This window comes from Euprymna scolopes, chromosome 11 (assembly GCF_053919585.1).
Source record: "Euprymna scolopes isolate OS-2025 chromosome 11, ASM5391958v1, whole genome shotgun sequence".
Taxonomy (NCBI): domain Eukaryota; kingdom Metazoa; phylum Mollusca; class Cephalopoda; order Sepiida; family Sepiolidae; genus Euprymna; species Euprymna scolopes.
Genome location: NC_136492.1, coordinates 117,614,138 through 117,634,518, shown reverse-complemented (window position 1 = coordinate 117,634,518; position 20,381 = coordinate 117,614,138). Strand labels below are relative to the sequence as shown.

At 31.8% G+C, this 20,381-nt stretch overlaps 1 protein-coding gene across 1 annotated transcript in view; it reads left to right on the top strand.

Moving 5' to 3' along the window:
- LOC145288081 (uncharacterized) overlaps nucleotides 1–20,381 on the top strand; it is a 703,760-nt gene that overhangs the window by 83,034 nt on the left and 600,345 nt on the right. The window contains exon 2 of the mRNA XM_080136135.1: nucleotides 13,387–13,508. The gene's annotated coding sequence lies outside the window, so the exon portion shown is untranslated. The remainder of the gene's footprint in view (nucleotides 1–13,386; nucleotides 13,509–20,381) is intronic.

The following is a 20,381-nucleotide window of genomic DNA, read 5'->3' as shown; positions in this document are numbered from 1 at the left end:
TGTGTGTGTGTCTATGTGGGTGTTTGTATACATTACCCTAATCAATAACTGTATCAATTTTAAGGCTACAGATTCGAAATTTGATACACAGGGTACTGAGATTTAAGAAAATCTTCGTAATCCATTCTCGGCCAAAAAATTAGCTGTAAAAGGGTCAAAGTTCAAGGAGTTGACCTTTGAGAACTCTACCAAACTCGTCCGACAATTTTGGGTCTAAACACTTGCAATTTTAGATATACGTTCCTTGGACATAGATCTAACTGGATAACTCTATTTGAGCTCCAAACAATAAATGCTAAGCGGTCATAATGGGGGTCAAATTAAAAAAATACCGCTTTTTCTCTTTTTTTTTTGTTGCTCATCATACACCTCAAAACACCAGGCCAACGCTGGGCTAAAATGCTAGTAACGTATAAAATACAAAATATTCCTGGATAAATTGTGTTTGGTTCGGCTTATGAAAAATAATTCTAGTATGATGAAATTGAAATTTGTTTGAAAATCGGGGTCTCCTACAATTAATAAGGAAATCGTTTTACAGTCTGTATTTTCGAAAATCTCCAAACATGCATTTCTTATGAAATGAAATGAAACAAACGAAATAAAATCATACATGTTACATATTTTAGTTTAATAATACCATCATTTCACCTTTCGAATGTCGAATAATTCTGAAGAACTTTATATTAAGTTTTTTTTAAGGAATTTTGCACTATTGAATCTGTTGAATATAAAGTACTTTCCAACGTTACATTTCTTATCAAATTGTGATATATTAACGACTGAAATATGTTCAAATATTCCGATGTAATAACTTTATGAATAACGGTTAAAACTACTTTAGAATATTTATTTGTTATTTATAAGAATTGAGTTAAATGAATATTTACTTTTTAGCAGAACGACGTGTCCATAATAACATTTTACTTCAAAATAAATTAGAAAGAAAATGATATTGCAAAAGAAGGTTTCGCTAAACTTGGGAAGGAAGCCAATTATTAAACTAACCACACGTCCGTGCAACACTAAGTTGATACAAGTAAAAACTGATAAAATACTACGCTTCTACCAAATCCATTACTTGTTATATTTTCTAACACGGAACATATTAGTTCTCTAAATAAAATTTGGTACTGAATAAAACATTTTGTCTTGTCTCTCTTGGAAGATTAATCTAATCTAACAGATTTAACATGTAAGAAATTAGGCCCAAGAGCGATACACCTGTTAGATTTAAATATTCGCCCTATTCAAAACTAATCAGTAGATATAAGTTAATAATGTTGTATTGGATATAGAGAAACACGCAAATTACTTTTAATATCTTTATTTAAAATTTTAAATATGACGTGAAGTTATATAACAATGATTCAACAATGTGACTTAATGTATGACAGCAAACTTTCGATCACTTTTAAATTCTTCTTGAACATTATCTAACAAAAGGTTATAATAGTTCCAACGCTATAAAGTTAATAATGCTAAAACTCTGATAATTTATTTTGAATATATTTGCAAGATATTAATGGTTGCTTTAAAGTAGCTATCAAAACAGTCCAACCATCTATCTTGACCCCTTGGAGCGGCATAGGTCATTCACAATTTGTAGATGCTTTTGTAGCGAGTTCTTTTTTTGGAGTGAGGATGCTGTCTCACGCCGAAAGTTTCCAGAAAATACATACATCGCCTAGTATTCACAAATGGTCACCCAACTGGTACTGGCCAGACTCAGCATTGTTTAATTTCGTGATCTGGCGAGAACCGGTGTGTCAACGTGATGGTGTCGTCCTTATATCCATACAGTAAGCTTACTTTTTATTTTCATCGATTGAAGGCAAAAAATGTATACTGGTGTGTACGACGTGGACCAAACGGTTTACGCGTCATTTAGAATATTTTATTCATTTATTTACTTTTGTGGTAAGAATAGTTTTATTATCATGATTATCTATATTTAAAGTTTTATTTTATTTTGTAATATGTAAATTGATTTGGTCTATGAGAATTGTATGTGAAAATTATGTGACTAGAACAGATGTGGAATTTGGTTGAAACCATTTAAACAAACTATTTAACTCATTTTAATAGGTGCACAAAACATAAGGATATTGCGTTTCGAAGATTGTCTTGCGTCAAAGTGATGGGCTGTTAAAAGGAGAATCCTCTATAAATATGTCTTATGTAATGCATATACATAAACAGACTTGTCGCTGAATTCTGATCTACAATCGAATACTTTCTGTCCGAAGAAGTCGAAACGACCTTTCTTTTTAATATACGGTGATGTCTTGGTTTTGCCTCCAATTTAGTTTCTTGTTATAAAAGTTACCTTTTTTTTATTCATGTGCAGACTTTCTTTCTGATATCATTTCTTTTTTATTATGAAAAACTAAAAATAATTATTTTCGTTTCATCGAAATTTCCGTGGCATTGTTCGAAACTTTTGACAATACAAATTTCGCCGTTTGTCCGTGTCAATTATTAAGTTTATTGAGTATTAAAAAAAAATGTTGACCTATTTTGTTTGTTTGGGCCGCATTCGAATTTTCTTTCATATTTAACCCTTTCCAATCTCTACTTAGTTCCATTGAAGTTTTATTTTCTTCTCCAATCTTTTGTGTTCTTTTTTCTCCCTCTTCCCCCGTTCATTTTCTTTTCCTAATACTTCTTCCAGTTGATTTTCCATATATTTGATGCGATTATATTTCAACCTCTTTCATGTACCCCTTCTTTCGATTATGTAAGTTAGTAGCTCCCTTTTGTTTTTTTGTTTTTTTGTTAATTTTTTCCTCCCTATTGATTAACATATAAACGGACTCCATCACTTACTCTTTCTCTTTCTCTTTTACTCGCCCTTTCATTCATTTATACAAGCTTTGTTATAATTTACTTTAAGTGGATCTCATTTATATCTCAGCACTGAACCCCCTTCTCTTTTTTCTAACTTTAATTCTTTACTATTCCCTCATTCATTTATCCTATTTTTCTAACTCTCTCATGTAATCATCTTTCCTTACGCTATCTGTTGCCTTCCTAAACGACCTCTCCCTCTCCCTTTCTCTTTCTCGGTCTCTTTGTCTGTATGTCTGTCTATCTGTGTCTTTTCTCGTTCTATACAATTCTCTACTGAACATGATGCTGGTCGCTCTCTTCTCTTCTTAATCTCTTCTTGTAAGATACTTTCCTTTACATCAGCACTTCTCTTTCTATTTGCCCCTCTTTTCTATTTGAAGAATTCAGTCTTTTCATTCATATATACGTTACTATGCTATTTCGCCCTGGTTGTTTTCTCTCTCTTTCTTTGTCTCTTTATCGTATTATCATTTGTTTATTCCTGTTTGTCTGATTCTATTTCTGTGTTCCATGCAGTTTATATGTGTATATCATTGCTACCATCTCTGTTTAATTTATTCTGATTTTTATATATTGACATCACTCTCTCTTTCGAAAAATATCGTCCCTTTATTTATAATAACTTCTTCGTTGTTTTCGTTTCAATAATTTTATTGTTAGCTATCATACTCGTACTCTCTTTATGTTTATTCTTTTCACACAGATATATTTTTCTTACCATTCATGTGATATTTGCGTCCTTCGTCATGCAATAATACCTTTTCTCCCGTTATATTTCGTGCCTTTTTTCTTTCCTATATTGCTTATCTTTTCATGTCTGTGTATCCTATTGTTTTCTCTTCCGTTCTTCAGTCTCTTACATTTTATTCCTTACTCGATAGGTACTATTTAGCTTTCCCTATTTTTCTTTTTCCCGGTATATTTCTATTTCTTCCCTCAATTTTTGATCATCATTCTTTTTTTATATTTTGTTTCTTAATCATTATTTCCTTTCTTCCTTTCTTTTCCTCCTTTCTTCCTTTCCTTTCCTCCTTTCTTCCTTTCCTTTCTGCCTTTCTTCTTTTCCTTTCTTCCTTTTCTTTCTTCCTTTCCTTTCTTCCTTTTCTTTCTTCCTCTCCTTTCTTCCTTTTCTTTCTTCCTTTCCTTTCTTCCTTTCCTTTCTTCCTTTCCTTTCTTCCTTTCCTTTCTTCCTTTCCTTTCTTCATTTCTTCCTTTCCTTTCCTCCTTTCTTCCTTTCCTTTCTGCCTTTCTTCCTTTCCTTTCTTCTTTCCTTTCTTTCTTCCTTTCCTTTCTTCTTCTTTCTTTCTTCCTCTCTTTCTTCCTTTCCTTTTTTCCTTTCTTCTTTTCATTTCTTACTTCCTTTCTTTCTTGCTTTCTTTCTTTTCTTTTACATTCATATTCATTTTCCTCTCTACATTTGTTTGCAACCATCTATCGATGATTCGAAAACATTTAGACAGTTTCCCGTATATTTTTTCCTATAAAATATCCTCCTTTTTCCTTTGACCTTCCGTCTTTTTAACTTGTTTAATAAGCCCCTTTTATGATTTTTATACAACAGGAAAATTAACTATTTGAAAAATCTCCTTTTCTTATGTTTTAGAATTTCATTTTGCCAATATTTCAGCATAAAACCGGGTCCGATAGTATTTCACTTGATTTTAAAAATATTTTATATTAAAAACCAAAATATAAAAATGAACAATTGCATAACAATTGTTTATTTTTCAGAGCACTTCCCACTTAACAATATTTTTTTGTATTTGATTTTATATAAACTTTTATCTTTCTCTGGATCTTCAAATATTTTCTTGTAATATTCAAAATGACACAAAATTGTTTCATTTTTTTTCACCCTTATTTTCACTCTTTCAAGTTTTCCCCTGTGTCTGCGTACTGATTTTAAATCATCTTTATATTTTTGTAATGTTCAAATTACAATAAAAAATATGAAACAAAAAAGAATTCAACAAAAGTCAATCCATGGAAGACACTTTGTATGAAACAAACTAATGGAATCTGGAAAGATGAGAGAAAGTAACGGAGTTGTAACAAAGGAGAAACCATGAATTGAACCAAACGAGCTGATATTGGAAATGGATATTACTAAGAACTACGGCGGCATTTATTATAGAGAAAAGGACTTGTAAAATTTATATCGCGGTAGAATTGGCAAACGCTGATTGAAATAAAAGGGTCTCAAGCGCCTTTTCATAATCGTATATATATATATATATATACATATATATATATATATATATATATATGCATATATATGTGTATATAATATAAATGAAAGATAATAGAATCTGAGTGATAAACATATTTATTAAATCGGGAAAACAGTATTAAAAAGTATAACGGGAAAAAGAACAAACTTTTAAGTTAGGGTATTTTATATATGTGTCTATATATATATATATATATATATATATTATAAAGTAAATATTTATGATCATGTGGATATATCTATATAATACTAAAGAAAATGTTATTTTTTCATTCCTCATCTTAATACATAGTAGTTTCATTATTTTATTATGTTACGCATAAACGTGTTCATATATTTGTGTTTGTTTAGAGAGTATTTTTTACTGAGGCAAACATTGTAAATATTAAAAGAATATCTGTTTTAAATATACGTTTTGTAATCCTTTCTGTTAATATATTTTTTGGGATCACCCTGTATATATATATATATATATATAATATATATATATATATATATATATATATATATATGCAGAGTGACCCCAAAACGGGCCCCAACTCGAATTAGGCCCCGTTTCTTAGTGTTTTGCCGAATGAAATGAAACTTAGGTCATAATTAGTTTATTATATTCAAAACATCACATCAAATTACAAGGGTCTTTGGACTTTTTTTTCTCTACGTTCTACAGCATCTGTTCTAGATGGCCTCCATTTAGCTTTTGTGTTTTTTTGGTCACACCTGTATATAAATATGTGTGTGTATGTAAGTATGTATATATGTGTATGTGTATGTGTATATATTCATATATATATTTATATATATTCATATATACTAGTCTACCCGCGCCCCGTTTGATCTGTATATGTTATAGCTAGCTATGAAATAGTGAATATGCAAAATTGATGTACAACACTGCAAGTGAAATATACAGAATTCAGGTATAACCGCGCAAAAATCGAATGTTCACACGCGCGAAAACAAGCATGGCAACAAGGGAAAACAATAGAGAGTACATTGAGAATACAGATCTTTGAATCACTGTTATGAGATTAAATTAAAAAGTTTTTATATTATATTATATTATTATTTATATTATATTAATATGTTGAAAAGATTGAAAAAAGGCAAGAAAAAGTAAAATGTAATAAGTATACATTGTGCATGGTAATCCTAGTTTTTAACAAGTTTTAACAATACTGGGAAATAATATTTATATAAGTAATATTTACCGGTGGGACCTGTTCAAAACATATCTTTTAAAAAAAAATACCTCCACATATACGTTTTCGAGTGTTTCTATGTAATTAAAAAAATGTTTGAACTAATGACCACCCACCATGTCTTTTGCTCTTTCACCTCAAACTTTACAAATGCTTATGATTATACCTAAAATTTAAAATACATATTATTTCATTAAAATTCGTTCTTTTATATTATACTAGCAAAAGTACCCGTCGTTGACTGGATTCAAAAACAGCCTATAGTATATGGACTCTGATTTAAGAAAGTATGATAGGTTATGAAAAGGAAGAGTTATAAAGAGATAGCTTCGAATTTAGGGGTGTCAAAACCAAAGCAAAATATGAGGAAAGTACAAATAAAATAGATAAACCCCATAATTTATTATACCATACCTGTTCACACTGAAACACTTATAATATTCTGTGGATCTATATAAAAAACCTTGTTAAACATTGTAACATATTTCCATTCTATGGAGATCAGGTCCGAACGAACACACCATTATTTTATTATACCATATTTCTTCAAACTGAAACATAATTATAAAAGTATACGTACGCAGATAGGTATGAAACGTGTTCATTAAAGTGTGTGCCTATTTCTATTCTATGAAGGCCAGGCGCGAACGCATATACCCACAATTTTATTATACCACCCCTATTTAAGATAACACATACTTATCAAAGTATTCTTATGTACATCTATATCAAAAACACCTGTAAACGTTTTTTTTATTTTTAAATTTTTTATTTTCATACGTTGTGGATCAGGCGCGAACGCAAACCCCACAATTTTAATGAACCATCGTTCTGTCAGATCAAACATACTTATTCCTGTGTCTCGATATTAGCCCAAAATGTGATGTTGAGTTATTTAGAAGGTAAACTGCGCAGTTTTTTTTTTGGTATTTTAAAATATGGGATAATTGATGAAGTAATTTTAGTGTTTTATTTTATTTACATTACATAAAAAAAAACATTTATTGTGCTTTTCTTTAAAACGATTCTCGCTTGCAATGAAAATACAATCAAAACACCCTTTTTTATATTCGGGACGCAAAAACCGTATACAAAAGCATACGTAAACGACACTTGTAAAACAAAATCTATTTAAATAGTTTAAAATAAAACGTTTATATAGTATAAAATTATAAATAATTCTATCTATATTGTTTAAAATAAAAGAAAGCATTTATATTATTTATTATTATAAAAATGTTCTTTTTCTTTATATTGTTAAAAATGAAAAATAATGTTCGGTGTATATTGTTTTTGAATAAATAAAACACGTTTCTTATTGAAAATGTTTTGTTAATAATTTTTATTTTTGAAGAAAATAAGTTCCGCTGATTTAAACCTGTTAATATCTGAAATATCGATATTAATATTCGCATAACGTTAGCAAAGTAACATAACGTTGATTAAGCGAAACTTGTACCTTTTGTGCCATATCTGTATCAACAGTATGTTGCAACTACATTGAAACAATAATTTAATATACACTTTTGTTTTTAATTTTACAAGGAGAGTCCTATTGTAAACAGCTGATGACTCCTGAAAAAACAGGCGATATCATTACAGGATCATATCTGCAAATATAAATAAATATATATATATATATATATGTTTGTGCGTATGCATTTATATATATATATATAATTATATATTTGTGTGTCTCTATGTGTATGTGTGTATGTGCGTATATATATGAATTATATATATATATATATATATATATATATAAATGAATATGAACACTTGTTATGGAATTAAATATACATATTTGCATATCCATTTTATAAATATCTTAAATACCTGTTATTCAATTGACTATACATAGATAGATACGAAGGGGGATCGATAGAGTTGTATATACAAAACTGATAGACAAAAACAATAGAAATACATGAACAAACATGGAGCTAGTTTTTATATTCCAGTTGAAAAATCAAAACCAATCAATGTATTATCTGTAGTTTACTTAGGTCAAATATACATAATGTTATAGACATCAATAAAAAGGATTTATAAAAAAAGTTTACGATAATTATCTACTTTGTATACAAGTATCACACCTTAAATAATAAACCGAGATTCATAGTTTTAATCAATTAGACAAATTTCCGGCAGCAACACACAAATAATACCCTAGAAAACCTACACCAAGAGGTTTAAATACTTGCAACCCAATACATATAAACGCACACACCTATCCTCAACCAAATAAAATTTCATTGCAATCTAAACCCACTGGTCGTAACTCCACCCCTTATGTTACCAGCGCTGACCAGAGAGCTGAGCAATTCCACACCCGCACTAGGCCTTTACAGTGTCCGTACTGATTCACGTCTACAACTATATAATAGTCCGTGCAAGTCCGATTCACAAATGGTATTCACGATATTTTTCGTAATGATGCATTTTTGGAATAACGAAAGGCGCCACCGCTGTCAATTTCGAAACAAAATAATTTTATCAATTTACACAGTAAAAAGATAATCAAACAAATTGAAAGAATAAAAAACTGTAGTTGTTTGTTTTCTTCGACAAACTTTATTCTATATATATATATATATATATATATATATATATATATATATATATATATATATATATATATATATATAGTAAGTTATAAATGTATATGGCGATTAAGCTACACTGAATAATCCGCGTTTCATCCACTCTAGGATTCTTCAGGCTTATGCGCGAATTCTGTGGTTGTTTTTCGCTTTTATATGCTCATCTTCTATTGAAATTTTAGTTAGCCAATTAGCTTTCTAGTATTCACCGCGCCCTTCATATCAGGCAATGAGAAGGCATTTATCGGGCAAATACCTATTTGACTTCTGGTTGACCTGTTCCTTTGTGTGTGCTCTATTTAGCCTGGATATTTAGCTTCTTGATCTGTGTTAAATCTAGGTTGAGGTTGCTATTTTTCAAAAGTAGGGTAACAAGTGAAATATAACGAAAAAGTAGGGTAACAAGTGAAATATAACGAAAAACTGCTCAAAACAGAAGTAGAGAATGTGACATTTTAAATTTGTCTCTGCATAAGCAGTAGTTTGTTGCTACATAGTCATGAGCATGATTCGGTCTAATAGTACTTATTTACTAGAGACCTTTTCAGGCAACAACCATTATTTTTGTAAGTTGAATTCTTGAATTTCGCAAATAAGGGTTGTTGCGTGAAGAGGTATCTCGTTAATAAATACTAGTAGACTGAAACAGGCTCAATAGCAACAAACTGCTGTTTATATAAAGACAAATTATATATATATATATATATATATATACATATATATATATATATACATATGTGTGTGTGCGTGCTTGCTAGCAAGTTTTGTGCACTGGATTTTCTCAGGTGAGTTTTGTAAGAATACGTGCACATAAAAACTAACCACAGAAGAGGAATGTTCAAATATTAATAAATGTTGGTTTTATGATCATTTAAAGAGTGTAAATATTTTATTGGGTCACCCTATATTGGAAACGTAAAAATAACTCCTATTTCAACTTTACATCCCAAACTGAGACACCACGCGTTTATAAATATTGATATGTGGGGAAATGGGTAGGTATTGAGTGTTAAATTACTCTTCTGCAACGACTTCTCACCTGATAAATATCCAAGTGGATGTATTGCGTATTTTTTTAATATATGATTTCTGGTTTTACATGTAATCGAAAATAATATTAAAACGGAAAATAAATATCTAGTTTTCATGTACAACAATAATGTCTTCAAATATGTTGTAACGTGGATAGGTTTCTACTCGTTCACGATCAATCATCGAAAATATGTAAAAGTGACGTAATGTCTTAACAGAAATTCGCGTAAGATATTTCTGTAAGAAAAAAGAAGAAATACTAAATAAAGATTACGTAAGATTAAAACATAAATATCTCTGAATCAAAGTATGTCTAGTAGTACATGTGGGATATTACAATGCTATTTACATAAGTGCAAATACAGCCGTGGCTTATAAGAAAATTAGGTTTATCTTTGTATTTTTTAAATAAATTCCGTATATATTTTTTTCTTCTAAATGTAAAAATATCCTTAAACCTAACTATTTTCTAATTGGTCTGAATCTCTTTGAACAATATGCATTAATGCATTAATAGTAACTTTATTTATTAAAATAATTAATATAAACGTAGGTGATTGTTAATAAAATAATTAAATATTCCTATAATATTAGAAGTTAGTAAAATATGTTTTTTCGTCCCATAACTAAAGTTATTATCGGCATGTGGAATCGTGTGGATGACAATACTTGCAATAATATTTCGTTTAATTACTTCTAACTCTATATGAAACAATTATTGTCAAATATTATGGGTGGCTATAATTATTATTAACAGTATCATATATTTATATCATTTACATTATTTCTACTGCTCTTCTTTAAATGATAACGATTCAATGTTATTTATATTAACTTACATCGTAGTAATTTATGTTATTATGTATCATTGTTATTAAAATAATGTGTCGGTGTCATTTTTATGACAACGCGTTGTTCTTTGTATTATTTATTTTTCAGTTTTATTGTATTTTCAGGGTTTACATTTAACATCGCTTTATGTTAAAATTACTTTTTGGCAATATTAAAAATTATTTTTACCTTATCAATATATGTATTTTTTATGCTGCTTCATGCATGGAAATATGAAGGCCTAATATATATTAACCAGTAGATTTTATCAATGAGATTATTCCCATCCCTTCCTAGAACTAAATAAATAATAAACAATAATTGATAAACACGTAAAATTCTTGGAGCGCGAGATACATTAGATTAAGGAATGCTTTATTTACTAATACTAAATTCACTGAACGGAAGTAACTTCTAGAGAATGTACTGGTAGTAGCAAGGGAAGCACAAGACCGAAAACTTATGAAAAAACAACTAGAAAAATGGTCAGTGTAAAAGTGGTTATTTCTGTAAACAATTCTCTTTAGTGGTTATATATATATATATATATATATATATATATATATATATATATACCAAAAATACTAACTATATTAATTTACATTTATATATATATATATAGTCTGTTTAATATACAAACATTATATATATATATAGATATATAGATAGATAAATAAGTAGATAGAAAGATAGATAAATAATTAGAGAGAGAGAGAGAGTGAGAGAGGCATAGATATATTTCGAAAATCAATTAAAGTCACAAAATAATATACGATTGTAGAATGTTTCTCTCTCGAATCAATAAAAACGATAAATGTGTAGATTTAATTCATCAGAAAGTGTATCTTATGACGTGTAAATTTTATTCGTTATTATTTTCAGTATCTGACACGCCTAACACCTGTGGCCAAATTATTAAGCGACATGTGCGCTAGACGAGTTGTTAATATTATATCAACAACGATGTAAGAATATTCATATTATCTACTGGTCAAATTGCTTCGTTCTAATCGATTGAACAGAAACGACATATTGTTCAAGAAAAGGCTTCCATATTTAATGACATTTACTTTATTTTCATATATACATATACACATATCTGCATATATATATATATATATATATATATACATACATATATATATATCTACATAACCATATAGGATTAAAAATATATTAATATATATATATATATATATATATTCATATTTGTTTATATATATATATTCATATATATTCTTTTTTCTTGGGAGTCACCACCTATAGAGGCACGAAGGCCACTTGAGGATAATTATTACTGAATGTAAGGTAGTAGTTTAGTCATCATTACTGGTGTAGTATATGGGTATAACTTAATTATTTATTGGAGAAGACTCAACAAGAATTTGTTTACATTCAACTTGAAAACTACCAAATACGCTTTGTAATGGAATCTGCTTTAGGTTTAGGCACCGATAAAGAATGCTAAAAACTGTTGATAGTGGTTGTATATAGTCGAGTTCTTTTGTGAACATCTGGTAAGGGGAATCATATAATGGAGTGCAGTCAAGCACCTGCCACTTACTAGACGTCTCTGTTTCCAAATATTTTCATATTTCCATAAACATAAACTGTAGGAACTTTGTCATGAATTTTACAATATACGTATATATAAAATATTGATAAAGTGTCGGCACGTAAAGCCATATTGAATTGGAAACTATACAATAAAAACGATTAACTGTTTTAAAACACTTTTAGATGCGAAAGAAAATGTTACTTTCTTCGGGTTTTTTAAAAATTAATTTCACATTAAAAAATCACTCATCAGCAAAAGTTCTTTAAATTTTCTTGGTTTTATTTCCTTTCGACATAAAAGTAAAAGAGTTCATCCGCACGATGTTATCATGGTCACACTAGCTGGTATTACATGTAGAATTCTTTAATTTCTTTTTTTTCAGTTATTAAGCCGGAAAGGTGCGCGGATGTAAAATTGTAAGTTGAAAAAGTTTCGGCCAAGAAAAGCCTTTTGAAATGGAAAATATTGAAATGCAGTTTATTTTGTTTTTCTATATACCACTTTCGCGTCTAAAAACGTGTTTTAAAACAGTTTATCTTTTTCTCACATCTATCTATCTATCGGGTGCGGTGGAGTTTGAGCACTGTAAGCGTTCGATTATATATATATATATATATATATATATGTGTGTGTGTGTGTGTGTGTATTTATATATATATATATATATATGCGTATACATATATACGTACCACTTAAGTACAACAATACATGATTTTGCAAATATTAACAAGTAATTGGTTTATTTATTTAAATCATTTTATGAACCAATAATAATTATAATGATTAATTCTTGGAATATACATTTACGGCAACATAGGTGGCTACTCTTGCACAAAACAGATTCTCACCAAAAGAAATTTGTTTAAATTTTAAGCCAAATTTTAAATAGAAAAAATAATTTACCTACACCATATTTTAAGATAACTTCTCATCGTAACAATAAAGAGGATTTCTATTAAAAAAAAAATGATGATACTTTTTTTTGTTCATTTAATTTGATGATAACCACCTTGTGTTTAATTGCAAGTAAATAATATGTTAACTCAGATATTTTCTTTTTCTTTTCTCTCGTTGCAGATTATCACGTGAAACCATCCTGGATGGGAGAAAGAAAACAACAAAACAGAGTAAACTACGAAAATCGTCTTCATTAAAATGCAAAATGTTGCTACAAAAAATAGGATTATAACACAATACAAGTAAATGAGGAATATTTTTTAATTGTATGATGTAGACAAAACAGACATATACCACTTCATAGTTCTAGGTATACTAATAATTTATATTAAGGTAATTTTAATCAGAGGAATAAGATCACAATACATGTATTAATATCTATTCTGTCTTATAGTTTAGTCAAGATAGTTAAGGTTGGATTAATACATACATAAAATTGATTTACTTGATTTAGTTTTGAATATAATTTCTATGCTGAATCATAGAATGGCATCTCTTCCCTTCCATCAGCTTAGATTTTTGTGCAAAGTTAGTTTAAAAAAAAGGGTTTGTGACAAAATCGATTACATTTTTGTGTCTGTGAAATTTCTCCAAACATCATCCTAAATATGTTTGTAAGAGAGAAAAATATTTTGCCAACTTCGATTACCTGATAGAAACATTAGTAAGTTAAAGTAACTGCACGTAAATTGCATGTTGCTTCAACATTATTTCTTTAGAACTGCTAGAATGCTTAGTTGCAGGGTGGTTACTCTTAAGATTCCAACAGTAGTCAGCTATCACAACTGCCTTCCAGTTTTAATCTCTTCCCTGCTTGTCACTCATTTACTCTAGGTTCTTGAGAAACCAGTGCGCATAAGATAATACCTAGTGAAACCTAAAACTCATGTTGCAGCCTAGGTTTTCGAAAGCAGTCATCATGTTGTTGATACGTTTTAAGCAGTTTCTGGTCATATTGTTGTCAAGAAACGTCTTCAATACCAGAATAAATATCTTTCAAGAGTCCAGTTCTACTTTGTTCATTGAGATTTCTAACTGGGTCTCTGATGAACTGCTAGGTCTGAGGACCATCGAATATGCCAGATCTCAACATCTCTTACCAATTCTGGAAGAATTTGGCACAGGTAAGTTAAGCAGTCCCTATCCTTTCCAGAGCTTTTGCGAACATCTGGATTAAACTTAGCTTGATGTGTAGCGTTCGGAAATGTATTGTGTCTCTCTTCAGTATGGGGTTATTGATGACGTTTCTTTCTTTGCTGAACACAAATGTCTTCCAGCACAGGCAAGTTCTTCTTCGTGCACAATTTTTGGGACGTGTTAGGCCTTTATGATTCCCTTTTCCACATAATCACACTATCGTACATGATTAAGTATTGTCATTAAAATAAAATCTTCTAATAAAAACATTGCATTTTGCCTCCATCAACTTCTCTTAAAATGTTTAACAAATGTGAACAAAAACGCAATTATGACACAAGGCTATAACATAACAACTTAAGTTTCAGACGTAAAAAGATGGAATGTTTAAATTCAGGGCATTTAATTCATCATAAACGAGCTAGAAAAACGTGCACAGCATATTATTGCTGACCTGCGTAATCGAGATAGCTAGATTTTTAATGATATTTCACATTTATAAGACTTATGCTGATCCGTATTTATATATTTATATAATATAAATACATACACACACACACATATATATATATACATATACATACATATATATATATATATTTGCGTATAAAATAGCTATAAGTCTCTTTTTCTATTTCTATTTCTGTCTCTCTCTCTCTATCATTTTCAGTCTTACTCGGTTCAGTCTATCTGCCTGTCTACCTCTCCCTATATATATATATATATATATATATATATATATATATATATATATATATATATATATATATATATATATATATAACGGAAATAGAGAAGGACAGATAATGGATGAATGAAAAAAGATGAAGGTACTCATCACTAATGGATACATATGATAAATACGTACACGTGAGCATATATGCATCTGTTTTTATATATATATCTATCAATCTATCCAATTATCCATCTATGTATATATATATATATATATATATACATATATACGTATATATGTACATATATATACATATATACGTATATATGTATATATATATATATATATATATATATATATATATATGTATATCTACATATATATTAAAGTGTAGCGGATAATAAATTTTCATGGAGATGAAGTGTCGATCCACCAAAAAGTATGCTATTAAAAGTTTAAACCGAAACTAGCTTCTCCACTTACAAAGCTGTTTAAACGTTGTCTTAAGGAGAACTTCTTTATAACACAATGAGCAACATCAGTTTGCTTCCAATTTAAAAAGTCATTGGATATGTTATCTGCCTCTCAATACAGTTTAATCATTTCCCTGTGTGTCATGAGTAAATAATTGGAATCTGATAATTAGAGAAGTGTTTAACCACCTCATGCGAAATAACCTGTACAGTGACATGCAATATGTTTTACGTTATACATGATTTCAGCTGATGTTCTAACATTAACTTTAATACCACAGAGAATTAGTTAATTCTCTCAACATGAGCTCTATTTCTAGGGCAATAGCTCTTGCATTACCAAAGATTTATATACAGCATAAAGTTCGACTTAACAAGATTGTCAGGTACGAATAAGCTGGAAATGTCACATAAATTATTTAATCATCTTTCAATTTTTTTATTACATTTTCACCCCAAACAAGGCAAATTGCCACTTTGGTGTAGGGGCTACTATAAGGGGCAAGAACTACTAGGGTACTATGTAGGGATTTGGGCAGCAAGATGTCGGTTCACGTTACACTTGAACTTCTGCACGTAAGTACTGTTGGGGAAGCAGGGATCTGTAATGGAATTGCAGAGTCTAGCGGTTCTGGGGAAGAAACTATTGGAGTAAAAAGATTTTTTACATCTAGAGATCTCTACAGTGTGTGTGTGGGATTTAGCAGCCTATCAGGTTTGTCGTGATTGAAGTTCGTCAGAGAATTCACCACTAAAATACTTGTAGAAAAGGCAGAGGGATGCAACATTTCGTCGATGGGACAAAGGCTGAAGCTTAGATGCCAGTTCAGGGCCTATCAGGTTTGCGACTCTCTTTTCAAGCTTGTCAAGGAGCGAGAGACTAGTAGCAGATGCACCAGCCCAGATGTGACAGCAATACTCCATACATGGGCGAATGGTGGCCTTATAGAGGTACAGGATACTTTCGGGTGTTAGTAGTTTTCTAGCACGGTAGAGAGAGCCAACCTTTCTTGCAGCGGCCCTGGCAATTCCTTCAATGTAATTGTTTCAACTCATGTTTCCTGTGAACGTTAGACCAAGGATTTTGAAAGATGTACTCTCAGATAAAGAGTTGTTGGTCATTGCCATAGGTGGTAGAGAGGGTTTCTTGTAATTATTGAATGAAACTTGCTTAGTCTTGGCAGCATTGAACGCGACCAACCACTTTTGTCCCCATTCCACCACAGATTGGATGTCTTCCTCTAGTGTGTCTGCCATTTCTTTAGAAATGTGTTCATTCGTCTTTCTGTCGGGTCTGCCATAGAGTGTAGTGTCATCAGCATATATACCCATCTCAGAGGCAATTTTGTCCGGGAGGTCATTTATGAATATAAGGAACAATAGAGGTCCAAGGATAGAACCCTGGGGCACCTCCGCATTTATATCACATTGTTAGATGTATGACCGTCGAGGGCAACCTGGATTTTTCTCTTATCTAAGAAGGATTTAATTATGTTAACTATTCTACCAGTGATACAATATGATCTAATTTTCCTGAGGAGACCCTCATGCCATACCCTGTCAGAAGCCTTAGATATATCTAGAGCTACCGCTCTGCCCTTCCCCGCTTTGTCCAGTGAATGGTATATACGTTCAGAGATCACAGTTAGGATGTCTGATGTGGAACGGGCTTGTCTAAATCCATATTGTTTGTCAGTCAGAAGTTTAGCATCTGTAAGGTGCTGGACTAGAGCATGGTTAATTAAGGTCTCAAATATTTTTGTAAAAAGTGTGAGGAGGCAAATGGGGCGATAATTTAATGGGTCAGTCCTTTCGCCAGAATTCTTGAATACTGGTACAACAGAAGCAGTTTTTCAACAGCCCGGAAAGCAAGCTTCATTAAGGCATTTGTTTGGAGAGGACTAGAGCTACTTCTGCTGAGCACTTTTTAATAGTACAACTGGGATATGATCGGGTCCACATGCTTTTGAAGCGTCAAGGTTTTTTTTATGATAGCATGCACCTGAGCAGGGGTGGTTTTCAGATCGTCTAGCGTGGCGTCTGTCTGCATAGGAAAGTCAGTAAGGGGTGGTTGGAAGGGTCCAGTGTGGAGTTTGAGGCAAACCGACTGGCAAGCATGTTAGCTTTATCGGTTGCTGAGGAGACAACCTCGTGATTGTGTGTTAGTGGGGGAATTGTTGATTGCCCATTATTTACTACACTGTTGTAGATTTTCCAGAAGTCACGAGTTCCTAGTTTTTGTGCTTCGATGCGCTTTTTAGTGGTTTCCCTAAATTCTCTCTTAGCTGTCGCTATTACTTACTTAAAGTTATTTCTATCTTCTATATACTTCTGTTTGTTTGAACTGGACTTATGTCGATTAAACCTACGGTATGCATGCTGCTTTTGAGCAATGGCAGTTGCGCAAGTCGACGTAAACCATTGGGGAGAGTGGGGCTTACTATATAATTTCCGCATGGGAACATGCGCTTCGTTTGCAGTTTTGAACCATTCAGTGGTCTCGTTTGCACACTGTTAAGCATGGAGAGAAAAATATCTTTCCATGGGGCATCTCTGATTAGTTCCCTGATGGCTTCCCAGTCAGCCTTTTTATAATATCTCGTTGTTTTTGAGAACTGGCTCTTCAGTCTTGGCTCTAGAGTTTAGGGCGATTTCAACCATTATCACTGCATGATCAGCGTTCCCGAGTGGGCTGTGGGCTTTCGTTATGCAGTCATCGGGAACTGTTGTCAAAAACAGATCTAGAAGTGATGCGTGTTGTTCTTGCTGGTCAGGGAAACGGGTTGGAAACGTTACCATTTGTGATAGGGAGTGAGATATAGTGAAGCTATGAGTTGTGCTGCCCGTTGCATCTGTGTAAGTAGAGAATCAAAGCCAGTTTTTGTGGTGGACATTAAAGTCACGAAATACATGTATTTGTGCGCTAGTGTCGAGGGACAGTGCCGTGTCTATACTGTCAGAGACTTTGTTTATTATGGCGCAGTCCTAAGTGGAGGGAGAGCGGTAGAGAAAGTAATAGTAGCTAATATTGTGTTGCATGTTTGGTCTAAAGCACATAAATGCTTGATCATCTGTTTCTATGTTTATTTAGGAACTTCGAATCTCCTAACTATTCCTATCCGTCGCGGTTACCACCTGACGAAGGCCAGGGGAAGTTGGCCGAAACGTTGTGAACCAATAAAAAGATTTAAAAAAAAACAACAACTAATAAAGATGAGACTTATAGTCCGAAATAAAAATAAAATTAACATATAATGCTCATCTCAAAATAAATTTCCAATTAAGGAATAATATATATATATATATATACCAATCGGTACGGACCCGACTATGGAAGATCAGATAATAAATAAACGTGGATTTATAAGATCAAAGAATCCAACCTTGATCGCCCTTCGGGGCCCGTGGCGCAGTTGATAGAGACGTTGAATCTCTACGGTTCCTGATGAACATTGTCTGAAGATAGCGGTTTCAATCCAACCCAAAGCGTGCCAGAGGTAATTGGTCAAAAATGTGGTGAGACGAAAACAGCTACGGATGGCAGTGATGGCTGAGAATGCAGTTAGGAGATTCGAAGTTCCTATCCGTCGCGGTTACCACCTGACGAAGGCCAGAGGAAGTTGGCCGAAACGTTGTGAACCAATAAAAAGATAAAAAAAAACAAAAAAACTAATAAAGATGAGACTAATAGTCCGAAATAAAAATAAAATTAAGACAGCGGGTGTTGAGTCATGCGAAATTAGGTGGATAGATATATGGGCAGGTTTTCAGTAGGTGCGAATAGAGTTGAAGTTGTAGGTATTTTCAAGTAAGAGTCATGGGGCATTTTGCATAACAAGGAGTGTCGTTTCAATAACGTATTAATCGTTGCAAAACTCTCGAGGAGACAGTTATATAATGCAGATCGCTTTGCTTCTGAGTACTTTGGCTTTTAAATTCCTGCCTCTTAGTGCTTAGGCTGTTAAATCCCTTACTGGATAGGAATGAGCTGTAATGCATACCTTAGAGGTAGAAATGTATATATGTTTAGTGATGGCTATTAAAAGAGTTTGCATGTGAGGGTAAGGGGCTGGAATTTAGCGATTCCTCTACAAATGCCGATCGTCTGATAGTTTTATGCATATTCTCTGATAGTTTCATAATAGAAGCCGTCGATTTGCAGAAACCAGAATATTATAATACTAACACTGGCGTACCTTAGGGTTCCATCCTAGAACTAAACCTCTTCCTGATCTTCATCAATGATATCCCAAATAACATTCTTAGATCATCCTTAGATAATTATGTAGACGACACCACAATCTATGGTAACAGCGTAAATGACAAAAACAACTTTCTCTCTCTTACTCTCTTTCTCTCTCTCTCTCTCTCTCTATCTATCTATCTCCTGACATTGACCACGTTGTTTAATTTAGAGAAACGATGGTTGGTAAATTTACCGCATCAAAAACAAAGCTTCTCTCCTTTTATCACAATCGGCCTGAGTCTTATCTATCCTCGATTGAAATAAATAGCTCTCATCTTGGAGAAGCAGCATGTCTTAATAAGCTGCATGGACTTACCTTCACTGCTGATCTGACGTGGAACGCGTACATATAATCAGCTGCCAAGATCGCTGGATAAATAGTTTTATCACTATCACTCCCGTAAGTTTCTTACTGCGAATGCTAACCTTAATCTTTATAAGAGTCAAGTACATCCTTAAATATAGTAGTAAATGGAGCTACAAGCCGGGCTTAATCCTGCCAGCATAGGAGGCAAAACAGGCTTCGAAACCTAGTAAGTGATGCTATTTTTTCTTTACACAGAAGGGATGTTGTGAGACTATA